This window comes from Periplaneta americana, chromosome 4, assembly GCF_040183065.1.
Source record: "Periplaneta americana isolate PAMFEO1 chromosome 4, P.americana_PAMFEO1_priV1, whole genome shotgun sequence".
Lineage (NCBI taxonomy): Eukaryota > Metazoa > Arthropoda > Insecta > Blattodea > Blattidae > Periplaneta > Periplaneta americana.
Genome location: NC_091120.1, coordinates 118,622,496 through 118,637,557, shown reverse-complemented (window position 1 = coordinate 118,637,557; position 15,062 = coordinate 118,622,496). Strand labels below are relative to the sequence as shown.

Below are 15,062 nucleotides of genomic sequence, written 5' to 3'. Positions count from 1 at the left end.
TTTCGCGGTGGCACCGCAAAGAGCGCTGTACAGGACAACATGGCCACTCTATAGTCTTCTCTTTCTAACTCGTTATTAGTACTCTCTATATACCTTGGTCGTGAAGTACACTGAAAATCAAAAATGCATGTTATGAAGGTTACATAGCAACCAATTTTGTTTCCCCCACACAAAACCGCTAGAAACGGCAGCGTTCTAAAAACCGTCATATCCCACTGGGTCACCCTATAAGAATTTCGCAATATTTAATCGAAATAAAGGCAGGTATTACACATACGAACAACGTAATTTTCACACCATAAATAATATTACATGTTAACTCGCAAGTGAATTATGTCTGAAGTGTCTCATAATCATTGTTTTAAATTTTATTAATGGAATTACACTACATTTTAGAGAAACATATGTTACTGTCTATGCATTCCAACTAATTTATATGGTTGAAACGCCGCCCTTCGTGATCGGGTTAATCGAGTTACATGGTCTGCCTTACGGTCTGAATTAGATCACGATGGCTGTGGCACAGTCTATTGTTCCTAGTACTCACAGCGCTCCAAGCGGCTAGCAACTATCGCGAGAATTGCAAAAAATCATCCCAAGCTTCGTGACTATATAGTAGACTGTGGTATCACCACCTTCCCAAAAACAAGCTTCTGCCCTTTTGTCCCGTATCTTCCTTTTCCCCTCTCCCCACATCAAAGACACGTCGGAGGGAAATGACAACGGAGACCGGCGAACGAAAATTGGCTCCCAAATGTGGGGCCTAACATCTATACCTCATTCCCCTTTAATCTTCGGTCATTTTGTCCGGTCACTCCCGTTTCCCCTCCCCACCTCGACTATACGTCGGAGAGGAACGACCACGGTGTCAGGCATACGACAATTTCTTTATTTTTCTTGTAATAATTGAAATTGGGTTACATTTGGATGGACTACAAAACTAATATAGAGACTGCAGAAGAATTAAAAATACATTTATTAAAGTTCACGTTAACACTTTGTTTGTTAAAAACATAAAATTGCTTAGTCACACGTTAAAAAGTGTTAAAATTTTTAAAAAAGGTATATACCTTCGACAGACGGCCTGTTTCGACGTGATGTTACGTCTTCATCAGTGTCTCCTGAACTACTCAAAATTAATTAAATTAATTAATTAAAAATAGGTCCAGTATTAGACAAAATTGAAAATTATAAAACGAAATGGTTTCCATAAGAACACAGAATGGCAAGAAACAGACTACCCAAAATTTCGAAGAACTACGTCCCAAGAGGAAGGAGAAGTCAAGGAAGAAGTAGGCAAAGACTTTTGGACAGTGATACAAATGATACGACCAAGATCTACAACTCCAGAAGTACAGGAGGAGATTGTGGAGGCTGTGAACATGACTCCTTCTATGAGCACACGAAGGGTAGCGTTGCAAGTCAATGTTCCTCATACGACTGTCTGGAAATTGTTGAAAGAGTATCAATTGTATCCTTATCATTTGCAACGTGTACAGGCCCTGTCACCAGCAGATTACCCTGCACGAGTTAGGTTCTGTCAGTGGTTCTTGCAGCAGTGTGGTGTAAAGCCGAACTTTCCTGCCTTAGTATTAGGCTATTTACAGATGAAGCACAGTTCACACGAGATGGCATAACAAATTTCCACAATCAGCATGTATGGGGGTATGAAAACCCACCTGCAACTGTTCCATCTCATCACCAGGTGCGGTTCTCCCTCAACATGTGGGCCGGTATCATTGGTGATCGATTAGTTGGACCCCATGTACTTGTAAACAGACTTACGGGGCAGGCGTACACAAACTTCCTGGAAAACACCATACCTCATGTTTTACAAGACACTCCACTGATCAATCGTCAACACATTCACTTCTTGCATGATGGCGCTCCTGCACACTTCAGTCGTACGGCTCGCCGGTATTTGTATCGAAGGTTTCCTGATCGATGGATAGGTAGAGGTGGCCCAATTGCTTGGCCTCCACGCTCACCTGATCTGAACCCTCTCGATTTCTACTTGTGGGGCCATTTAAAATCATTGGTTTATTCGTCTCCGGTGCCTGATTTGGAATCCCTTCGGAATCGAATTGTGGCATGTTCTGAGGACATACGCAATACTCCTGGAGTTTGGGATCGTGTTCGCAGGTCTGTGGCACATCGATGTGAGGTCTGTATTCAAGCAGGAGGTGGACATTTTGAACATCTTCTGTAATGACAACGACCTGCGGAAAGAAAAACGTTCCGGTGAATTTCAATGTCGTGAAGGCCATAACTCGGAAATGAAGCATTTCCGGACACATGTTGTAATGAACCATTTTGATTGTCTACATGTGGGAAATACATACCTGAAATTATGCCCCGTATTTTTTAAACAGCCTGTATACCACACTCGTGTTTTCTGTTATATAACAGTGAAGTTTAAGCCAGGAAATGAATATCTTTCCTGATTGTCAATATCAGGAGTTGAAAGAATTTGATCATCATCAGACTTTGGTACTCAAGCAGTATCATTACTTTTGAACATAATTCTGCAATGCCCTTTTTCAAGAAGGCCACTTTATATTCATCCGTATCTGCTGTTAGAACTTGACCTATGAAGTGCTTAACCGACTTTATAGTCGCAAATTTAACCTACAAAAGCACCAAAGTGAAAAATTTGATCTGAATTACTTTGATACTGATCACATCTCCTTTGTCATCATTTTGCTTGAAGCAAAGTTAAACTCAGAAGTACTTTTTGATAAGAAATGTTCTTTGTAAATCACAATGTAGGGAGATATGGCTTTCACATAATGACACAGAGTGAGTGGCAAGCATCACTCAACATCTTGCATAGCAGCATCAAATCCAGATTTCAGTTGTTCCACTTTATCCTTCATACAAAGTGTCACCACAACTGATTTTGACACTTTTCTTTTTTAGCAATCTCATAAAAGGACACTGCATCTTTAACTTCACAATTTCCACGTAAAACTGCATGCCATACTTGTCGCTTGAGTTCACCATCAACACTGCCTTTCCCATGACTTGTCGCTAGGAAGTTCCAAGATAGCTCAAGCTGGAATTCGTCTTGGAGGTTTGTTAGATTACATAAGGTGTAACTGCTTAAAGTGACTGGCTGCTCCGTCTGAAAAGATGTTTATAGTTGATACTTTGGTATATGTGGCTTTGATCAGTGGAAGTAGGTGTCGTAGCAAGGCATTAACAGCATATTTGTCATGAGATAGTTCATCAGTTATTCTGACATAACTCTGTACAGTTCCAGGAGCTATCCAAGCAACTGCAATAAGAATTGTTACTTGCTGCGAGTTCCAATAGACAGATTGAATTTCGTTCTGATATCTTCCAGTGTAGTTCTCAGCAAAGTCAATTTTCAGAATGATTTCTTTGTCATTTGTAAGTGCCTTCTTTTCCCAGAAGGATTTTCTTGAATCTTTATAAGGAAGCAGTGCTTTAAAAACTGTGGTATTTTGCTGAGAAGTTCTCCAAATGCCTCACTCACAGTACCTTCATGCAATTTTCATCACATTTCCTTCGCTAATATCCCAGACATATCACACTAATTCATTTGTGTCCTCTGGTAAGATTGAGCACTGATGGAGAAGGTTTTGTACTCCGCAACTATTAAATTTGCTGGCCGTACAAGTTTCATTTTCTGGGTTGCAAGCAACTGTGTCTAATAGAACTAAAGATGACTTTGGAACACTGTATCTTGTTAGTGCCATAAGTAGCAAATTTATGTTCTCATGGTAACTGCATAAAAAGCTGTGGTGAGACATTTCACTAATTGAAAGTACAAATTTGGGTCGAAATGACAAAAACTTTGATGTCCCCACTTTTGCATCTAGGTTTTCTTTCTTAAACAACTGGTATGCCTCTGCTATTGTAGTATTCTTAAACCTCTTTTGAAACTTCAATGTTTTATCCTTCTGCTTTATACTAATAACATTCTTCCTTCCAGGAACTTGCCTTGATACGTCATCCCTTTGGTAAAATTGAGACCCGGAATCCGAGAGGGGCCCAAGTCCATTACATCAAACTTTTGGGAAAATGAAAAAATGTTTGCTTTTGCTACAAAATGCCTCTGACTAACTATATTTTTTTTCTCGTAAGTACATCTCCATTACATCTTTTCATAACCATGGCAACAAGCTTCTACTAATTATTTTGCATGGGAAATAAATTTTCAAAGTAATTAAATATTGGGCCCCTCTTGGATTCCGGAGCCTTTACATACAAGTTTGCAGTCATATTGAGTGGTTTTAAAGGTCAATGTGTGGGTATTTACAAACAATAATGTAAATGACAAGTAATCACTTTGATTTACAATACAGTACTTTTATTTGTTACACAATACACATTAAAGTGTTAATCGCCCTCAACATTGGACAAGTTTTCTGCTGACTGCAGTGATTCTATATAATAGGCTACGTCCTGTTTTAGATGATTTTTGATTGTGTCTAAGTCTCGAATTTTGGCAGCTTTCACTGGGCAGGGTTTTGTGTACATTGGAAAGATCCAGTTTAGAATTTGGCTTAATTAACCTGAAGTAATCAAACACAATATTTGACATTGTTCGTGAAACTGCAATCTCATTCTTATGAGTTTTACTGTAGGTAAAATCTTTATACTCAGATATTTTGAATTTTTCTTCATTTTTTGTTGCTGTCTTTTTGAAACACTGAAGGAAGTGATTCTTATAATTCCGAAATTCTTGCCCTGACATGACTCTAACATCAAACTTTTTACGAACAAGTTCTACCCATTCCATATAATGCTGAATTTCCTCCTCTTTTCTTTTCATCATCTCAATCACACCAAATGTCTATCACAGGGCAAGAAACTGTGCCCTGTGATGGGAAAGTAATGTACAATCTTTCAAAGCGATTCATTTTGATCAGTGTAGAAAAAAATGCAACCATGCAATGATTATTATTTTTTTCTGGAGCTCCATCACTAAATATGTAAAGTTTTTTAACCTCTGCATCTACCTTTACATTAATATATTCATTCAGGCAGCTTACTACCTCATTTGCCCCCCTTTTAGCCTCTGTTTCAGGCAGGGGCGTATTTTGCGGGCTACCGGCGGTAGCCCAAGGAAATTACAAAAGAAAAAGTTTATATAATATAACATAATGTAATAATTTTGTATTATTAGTTTTACGATAGTAATTAAAATTAAAGTAATTGTTAGATATATTTTGTGTAATAATAGGGTCAGCGGTAGCCCAAACCCTTTAACCAGTATACGCCACTGAGGCCATATAAACATAGTTGATATACCTAACTTTCCACTGTAAACAGAAAAGTTATGTAGCCACAATTGCCTCAAATAAAACATCTGCCCAATAGGGAGATGTGGGTATGGAATGTTTTGCATGACATTAAAACATAACATTTCAGTATCAGGGTTTTTCCTACCTTCTGCTTCACATTTCTTTAACTTATCATAAATCATACATCCCTTCTTTTTGTGTACGGTACTTTTAGTTGTGTTTTTAGTGTATCTCTCATAGCCTTATTTTTTCTGAGTAAATCTTTGCTGCATGTTCATGACAAATGCTACAAACATCAGACATTGGTCTCCCAAGAGCATAGTTAAAGTTAGATCTGAAATAGTTAGTATAAAACCTGTATGTTACTTCACACTTTATGTTTTCAATGTTAACATGACCTGTTCTTGTTTCTGCAAACTTTTCTGCAATGTTGACCAGTTTGGCGAGCTGGAACCAGCGTGCCTTTAGTATTAAAATACTCTTCTCCTGCAGCTCTGTATTTCTTTCTTTTATTTTGAGTCCAAGGATTTTCAGGTTTTTTTTAATTCTAATTTGGCTTATGCTATCAGCAGATGATTCGTTATATGAAGCTAAAGCCATTTTCAAAAAACTGATGTAGAACGCTCTTGCTGTCATCTAGCAACAAAATGAAGTTGGGTCTCTCTTTGGTTCCGATAGATATTTCACATCACTTTAGCATGGTTAAATGTTGAGTTGGGCGTCTATTTTTGGTATACAGATGCCCAGTAACGAAATCAATGCAATCGAGTATCTAACTCGATTTCGATATAAAATGGAGTTGGGCCCCTCTTGGATTCTGGGTCTCAATTGAACAATTTCTTTATCAATATTACAAGGTGCATGGTTCTTTTTTACTCTTTTTAGGAGGGAAAGACTCCATGTGTTTTGACTAATTCTTTTATTACACATCGAATCTTTCTAGGCCTCGAAGGAAGTGACTTTGTGACCTTCCTGACACCTTTTCACCTACTTTGGGGACTAGCATAAGCAGTTCCATCACATGGAGGGGAATTTAGCATTGAAGATTCTAGAATTTTTTTCTTTAATCTGTTTCGATAGGCTCACTTTCATAGCTTCTCGTCTCTTAAAACAGCAGCTTCACGTTTCACACAAATCTTTACACATTTTCTTGGTTTACCAGTACCTTTTTCCCTGAGTCTGCTCTTTTCTTTATATTTCTCATACTTCTCAGGATTTTGTTTCAAGAGTTGTCTCCTATCCTTGTGTCTATCTGCTAGAGTTTTAGCTATGTCAGTTTGTCTCTTACAGTGTTCAAATCTAAAGGAAGGAAGAGAAAATATACGCGTAAAGACAGCATTGCTATAAAAATTATATTTACTTGCAATTATAATGCAGTCACTTCATCATACTATGCTTTTGTAAAGAAGTAAATCATGTCACAGTGTTTCTCTCAGAAAAAAAAACATTTAGACATTACCTATTCCATATTACATATGATTTTCATGTTTTAAAGTTATGTTATAAATTACATTCAGAAGTTTGTAACTTTAATGACCTGGACAATAATTTCCTTAAAGAACTAATGATAACTAACACATTTTCTGTTAAATATATGCAATTCTTAAAAACACGTGACAGAATGGGACAGTTTTTAATTATTAATTTTAAAATTATAGTTTCAAATTTGAGAAATGGGCTGATATTCAAAATTATTCATGTATCAGAGGGCTGCATTGGAGTTAAATCACTCGCTTGAATTCAGTTGAATGCCGCGCCCTCAAGTAAGATAGATCTGTCGTAACACATTCATAAGAAACATGAAACACAGTACAAGGTCATCTCTCCAACATGTCTTATCTTGTATAGGTGACAGATAAGATAAACAGATGTCTTGCTTACTCCATAAAAAATAAGGATTTATTTTCTGCGTTTATGACAAATATCTAATGGAACGGTGCTGCAGCAGAAAATGAAATAATTTTAGAAAAAAGTTTTCTAATACTTTTTTGTTAACGATGTAGTGATAACATAGAATCTCAAAGGAAATTTTAATCTGTTAGTTATTGTGTTTTTTGGAAGAGTTTTTGTATGTTTATTGTGACTGACTGACCGTAACTTACAGTACAAATAATTATAATGTTTTAAGTACTTTGAACCTTAGGATATTCCAACTATTTTATATTTAGTTGAAGGAAAGACCAAAATATGGTATAAAAAAAGAGGGATTGAAATAAAACAAATTTACGTGTCCAAATTGTGATATTAAATATACATTTCCCTTCCATCGTTTTTAAGTGTTTGCAATATGACAAGATAGACTAAAACAAAGAGTATTTGAAACAGTAGTTAATGGAATAAGTCAACTTAAACTATAAGGAAACATATTTCTTCAACAAAAATATTCCCATGTTAATTTTTAAAAATTCCCATCGATATGATATTTTCATGGAATTGCTCTTTTATATGAAGTGGCACATAATCAGATCTTCTTTTTTGGACAAAATTTACACACGTGTCTTCAGATGAGTTGTAGCAGAAGAGAATGACAACAATGTTGAACAATGTTTACAAAAAACGCAACCAACCTTTTTATCATCCTGTGAAGTCACAAATAAGAATTTTTCCCACACATCACTCATCAGGGGCGGTCGGTCCTTAGGGACCACCGGGGCTGTGTCCCACCAATATTTCGTCCCCCATAATTTTTTTTCACATTTAAAATACGTAAATTTTGTACGAGACAGAGTACTGGATTCATAATTGTTTCAATAAATTTCATCACATTATGTGATGTGAGTCAGTAAAACACTAAATATTGTGAGCTTGGTCCCGCGTCAAAGGGCCCCACAACTTGAATCACTTTAGTGCTCAACTGCCATGGTGCGCTGCGTGCAATGTCGCATTCGCTACGAACGGAAATTCACGAAGTGTTACGAAGTTACCGTTACGAGTATATGCTTCATTGAGGCCCACCTAACGGATGGAAGCAATTATCGCAGATATTTGTTCTGTAAACAATCACACAGCTAACAGTCTGAGCGAGGTTCTACAACCTTCCAATTTAGAAAATAAACTCATAGCTCAAGCATATGATGGTGCTATAGTAATGAGTGGAAACCAGGATTGGGTCCAGACTTTGATGCAGAAAACATTTCCTTGTGCGAAATATTGTTCACTCCTATGCCCACCAACTTCATTTACTTATAAAAATACAGGTTCAAAACGCATTAAATCAATTACGTTGTTTTTTGTTTTTTTTGTTTGTTTGTTTGTTTGTTTGTTTGTTTTTTTTTTTTTTGCAAATATTACTGGATTCATAGCATTCTTCTCCACTTTACCTAACACAGTGACCTACTGCGATCTGTGTGCAGTAAGCGCATACCAACCGTTTCAGCAATACGATGGAACTTTCAGTCCCAAATTGTATCCTCCGTTAAGGGTAATAAAGTGGAGCTATTTAAATGCTTCGAAAGGATTGAAGAGGGAGATGACTCAAATGAATAGAATGATATAACAGTGAAAGAAGCTTTTGGCCTAAAAGACTTGTTAAATAATAATGAATTTTTGTTTTTCTAAATTTCTTTTATGACTTAATGAAAATGTTGATATATTATACAATATAATACAGATGCAAACTGCAAATAGATTGAGAATATCTGACGCATTACAACATTTTGAGTCAGTTGTAATGGAAATAAGAGAGAACACTAACAGATAAGAAATAAATGTTGATGATGAAGAAGAATGTTCGTTTCCTCCAAGAAAAAGGCTGAAACTCAGTAGGCAAGTAAACCTGTCGACAGATGCCAAAGAAATATGCGATATCATTATCAACCAATTCAGTTACGTTTCCTGCAATCACATGTATTTGGCAGCTTTAATATGCTTGATCCAAAAAAATTAGCTTCAGATAGAGATAAGTTCCCCACCAACCTGGCTAATATTTTCGTAAAAAATTATTGTTCTTTAATTTCGAAAGAAAAATTTATTAATGAACTATCAGTGATCTAACGAAATGACATATTTAAAGACAAAGAAATTAGCTTCATATAGAGATAAGTTCCCCACCAACCTGACTAATATTTTCGTAAAAAATTATTGTTCTTTAATTTCGAAAGAAAAATTTATTAATGAACTATTAGTGATCTATCAAAATGATATATTTAAAGACATTTCCTGTGTGTGTGATTTGTTCAGTTTTTTATGATTACTCCTTTGAAGATTCATTCTCTGAAGTGGGAAAAGCCCTTCAAATCGCACTAACAACACCTGTTTCACAGCTGTGTCAAAACGGAGTTTCAGCACATTAAACAGGATAAAAACATTTCTCAGAAATACCATGGGTTAAGATAGGCTGAATTCGCTGGCTTTCTGTTCTATTCTTAAGGAGTATCTCCATCAAATTCCGAACTTAGGAAACAGGGTCATCGAAAAGTTTGCCAGAAAGAAGGACAGACAAGCACATCTTCTTTATAAATAATTCTGCAAATTGGTGAGTTTAACGTTGAATTTGCGTTATTATATAGGTGATAGTTTTAGTTATATTATTTTAAGTAGAAACAATTAACTGAAATGAAATTAAAAAAATCTTGGTACATTATTTAAGGCATATCGCAAAATTTGTGAAATATCTGACCCCACCAACAAAAATGATCACGAGCCGCCACTGCTCTTCATATCCTCTTTAAAACTTAACTTGTATTCCTTCCACCACATCTTTTAGCTCGCGCTCCATTTTTGACAGTGTACTACTACTTGCCTGTATTAAGAACAAATGTCTAATGCTTGGCTTATACCACTGCCATCGTGATCTAATACAGGCCGTAAGGCAGACCACGTGACTCGCTTAACAGCTGATCGCGAAAGGCGGTCTTTCAACCATATGAATTAGTTGTAGTGCATGAAGAATAACATATATTTCTCTGAAATGCAGTGTAATTGCGTCAGTAAAATTTTAAACAGTGATTGTGAGACGCTTGAGACACAATTTACTTGCAATTTAAGGTATAATATTATTTTTGGTGTGAAAATTTCGTTGTTGCAGGCAAAGTTCGTATGTGTAATACCTGCCTTTATTTCGATTAAATATTGCGCCCTTATGTGGTTAAGTGAAATTTTGGTCTTATAAACAGTAGGCTAAATATGTGTAATAATATATACGTGAAAGTGAAACATTGACTGGCATGTAAAGTAAGCTGTGATTAGGCCTAAGTGCAGCGTTACCGATGTTACTCTTGTCTAATCCATTATTGTTAGTTTACCGTATTTGTCTTATTAAATTTAAATTATTGCGCCCTTTTTATTTGTGAATAACCTACATTATACGAGTAAATAATACGACGTTTGATAATATACACAATTTGAACTAAAAACGAGATACATATATGACTTGAGGCTTTCCCGGCGTTTGATGTAGAATAACTCTTCTCGGGTTCTCAGCCAGGTGAGTTGGAGATTAGCTTCCAAGCTTTCGACGGCTAGCTCTGCCATCTTCTTCAGGGACGAAGAAGATGGCAGAGCTAGCCGTCGAAAGCTTGGAAGCTAATCTCCAACTCACCTGGCTGAGAACCCGAGAAGAGTTATTCCAGATACATATAGTATATTAGAAAAAATTATACCCTATAGTTTCCATTACTGTTACAGTATCTGGAATTGTAATTAGTTGAAATAAAGCACTCATGCTTCATTACGAAATTCTTGCACATTCATTTATGCACGTTTCAACAATTTTCAGTTGCATCGCACGCATATTTTAATGTGTTGAAGTTATAGGTTATGTTTATTCTATCAGTACTTGCCTTATTTCCATATTCGCAATTATGCATTATAATTAAGCATAACGCTACGTATAACTCATAAATGCAATTTGTCTACACTTCAATTGTATTTATTCGTTTCATACGGTACTCCAGTCTGAAGTCTGATTAGTTTAATATGTTACTAGGGCTAAACTAGCGCTGAGGTAGTTCCCTTCGTATTCATACATCTTGCATATACAAATTAGTTCGGTTCGTTCAGGATTTTAATATGCCTTGCTTATAGGATCAAATGCATCTCCACAAAAATAAATTCAACTGTTTTCAGTTCAGAAATTACCGGAACTATACCTCAGCGCTACTAAGTAATATAACGTATGTACATTTCATAGGAGGGACTGTGGTGAATTTTCTACCTATAAGTAAGGACGGTAACCGTGTTCTGAAGTTTATCCTAAAAATATATTCTTCTTTATTAAATCTCAAAACCGTTTTCGTTCTCAACTTACGCCTAAAATGTTGACGCAGGTAGGTTATGTTAACATGGTAAATTCTCTAAAAATAACACAGTTTTATTTATTGTTCCTGCCACATTATGCAACACATAAATGGAACTTATGCACATATTACATTGGATAAAAATTTAATTGTATTATTTATTTGTTCCCTACTATGCTGGGTTGTAATGAATTATATTGATCTAACCTACCAGATTAACACACAACTGTACATACACTATTTTCATAGGAGGGACTGTGGTAAATTTTGTACCTACAAGTAAGGAAGGTAGATGTGCTAAATTAAAATCACAATAAAAATAATTCTTCTTTATTAAATCTCTAAATAGCTTCCATTCCAAACTTAAAATGTTGATGCAACCAGGTTATGTTACCATGTAAAACTCCGTTCATATTAAAATAACACAGTTTTGTAATTATTTCTGCAACATATTATGCAATAAGAAGTGTGAAGGGGTCTTATACACACATTACACTAAATAAAGTTGAGCGCCGACACGCATTAAAGTAATATATTTCACTCAGCTCCGTATACTCAAATAGAAAAGCCCGACTCATCGAGTGACGTCACACAACCTGCATTACGGCCTGGTCTAAATCACGATGGCAGTGCTTATACCGTTCAAGGATTTATCGTTCACGAACTTTTACCCATCATGCTTGTGCGCTACCTATCGGATTATACTGTGAACTACTTGGCGCTCGAGTTAAAACATCCGATGCAGACCTCTGTCATGTATCTATTACCACAGTCTAATACTTACAGTCGCGCAACTTCAACACTTTTTTTGCCAACATTCGCGACACTAGCGCCCAAGCGGCAGGTAAGGCACTGGTCATAGGTTTGATACAGCCAGCACGTGCTTTAAAGGGATGCGAGATGTTATAATAACGTTTTAATCATGCGTCGGAATAAAGGCAATGTGTGCAATGACGAAAATTGCAGTAACAACAAGTTTAAATCTCCGAATTTGTCGTTCTTCAGATTCCCTAAAGACCAAGAGAAAATCATAACTCAGTCATAACCAATAATCCACGTTGTAGGTAGCCTAGGTATTGTGTTCTATAAAACATTTATTACTTATCAGTTACCTATTTGTATGTCAGGAAGGACAGTTTAAATAAAAAAAAAAGTAAATACCTGTTACAGTATATTATTTTTTTTGCAGAGATCATATGTGTAAATGTGTAACCATTCCGATTTTGGATAATATATCTACAGTTTTTAATGCAAGTAATTTCATAGTTTTTGTATTCGTGTTTTTTTTCTTTATATTTTTCAAGAATGTTATATAGCATTCAAGTAGGTATCATGGTGGTAATTTTGCAAGAATTCATGGAGTATAGTAATCCTTTTGCAAAATATTCACTTCTTGAATAAATGCAGACTGTGTCGATAAATTTCTGATGTGGTGGTGTAGATTCATGTGCCAGACTTATTAAGTTCTCAAGAAATAAAAGAGCCTTTTTTAATTTAATATAAAAAGCAATATTTTCTGTAATAATTTGCATGACTGTTATTGGTGGTGATTTTACATTCCCAGTGATTATTTGAGCCGTTCAGTGCAGAAGTGGTGTAAGTCAAAATCATGTAATGAGGTTTAAAGTAAAAATTCTGTAAAATACAGCACAAAGTAGCAATTAATATATCCTTCGTGCTATTCACTGACAATTAATAGTTTAAATACATTCCATATATTAACTGCCACTTTGCGCTCTATTTTACAGAATGTTTACTTTAACCCCTCATTACCCATTTTTTACTTACACCACTTCTGCTCTGAAAATAAAATTAGGCCTACATTTTCTGAGTTAATTGAAGTTACAATTTTTCAACAAAATTGTGTGTCCATTTATTTGTTCTCACCTAAGTCATATTAACAGTAAGTGCATGTAAATTACGTATTATATAGGTAGGATAAGTTAAAATTAGGCATTATGTGTGAAAACTGGAAATGTAATGTAAAAAGCTGTAAAATTACCATAAAAATGTAAACCATAACATCAGCACTGTTTGTGACTCAAAATAATAAAGAAAATACCGGTTCTTAAGAAATGGAAAAATAATTAACTTCATATTAATATTTAAATCCTCCCCTTTTCTTTATTTTTAAGTTTACTTCAGCGGCCGAGTTTAGCCCAATTTGCGGTATGCAAAATCGATAATTTCTCAGGAAATAGGGAGAGGCGTTCACCACGCGATGTACCCTACGAGATATGCCCTACAATTTTGAAGATCCAAATTTTTTACTCTTCTCACAGGAAATACAAAGTTCCAATGATTCATAAATATTTTTAGGAATGAATTGAATTAACCGACCACGCACGAACAATTATATTATTTCAAACCATGATACGCGATCAGGGCCATGATTCAGTTGTAAGGAGCAGAAAGAATTACGTTTATTCCCAGCTTCTGAAACTTGTAGATTAACTGCGTATGAAATTCTTCCAGGATTCTAAAGTAGAATTAATTAGAACCATATACACTTATTGTATAGCATAAACATATAAAATAAATTACGCAAAACCCGTTTTTTGATGTGTTATCATATGTCGTGTGCACACTTTTAACTTGCCTGCCGCTAGAGGGCTACTGTCGCGCCAGCTGTCAAATGTTGGCATATTTTATACGTATGAGTTGCGTGACTGTATCTATTAGACTGTGCTATTACTGAGTAACCTATTCCTACTAGTAATAATTATGTACTGCTGCTCAGTTATTTTAATTTTTAGTACTTAATGTGACTGAACAGAACAGTGAAACAGCTTTCATATTAGTAGTTCAATATCGTATATTTTCAAGTCATAACTGTAATTACTGTATGTATGTATATATATTAGTAATACATATACTAAAGCATGTGTACAAACATTTACATCATAATTGAATCATCATTTACTTTTTATTCAAATACTGCTACTCGAGAACCTTTATTTCCAATAGAAGCTTCCTTCTAAAGGATTAATATTTATAGAGCTATTATAGTGTTGTCACATGTATTTTGTACAGTATGGAAAACATTACTCTATTTTACATAAAATTTACCTTCAATAAGCAGTGATTTTGAAAATAAATTTTTATCATTATTGGTTTCACTTTTCAAGGAAGGCCCAGTTATCCATTCAAGAAGGACACAGTCTCTTTTAGACTTTATAAAGAATTAGACAATGTGCCTGTTCCTGTCTTTCTAAGTTTGAAGTGTCATGCTGTAAGCTGAGAATACGAACAAGAATTTATATAGGGATTATGAAACACAAATGTAAAGTTTCAACTAATGTCCGTATCAGTATATTAGTAGAATCTGTTTTGACTAGATATGTATTGTCACATATTAGATTTGTCTTAGTTTTGATTCACAAGACTCGATATTTCAACCTCCATCATGCAATTTGACAGTAAGGAAGTTAGCACAATTGGGTGCACACACTCACTAGACCTGATATCCAAAACTATAAAACAGAAGATATTTAAATGAGGGGAGAATATATGGAAACCATTCAGGTCCAGTCAGTTTAATTGAATGGAATCA

At 35.3% G+C, this 15,062-nt stretch overlaps 1 long non-coding RNA gene across 1 annotated transcript in view; it reads right to left on the bottom strand.

Annotated features, from left to right (window-relative positions):
- Positions 1-958: 958 nt before the first annotated feature.
- LOC138698140 (uncharacterized) overlaps positions 959-15,062 on the bottom strand; it is a 56,165-nt gene continuing 42,061 nt past the window's right edge. Inside the window, exon 2 of the long non-coding RNA XR_011331726.1 lies at positions 959-2,219. This is a non-coding gene — a long non-coding RNA (uncharacterized lncRNA). The remainder of the gene's footprint in view (positions 2,220-15,062) is intronic.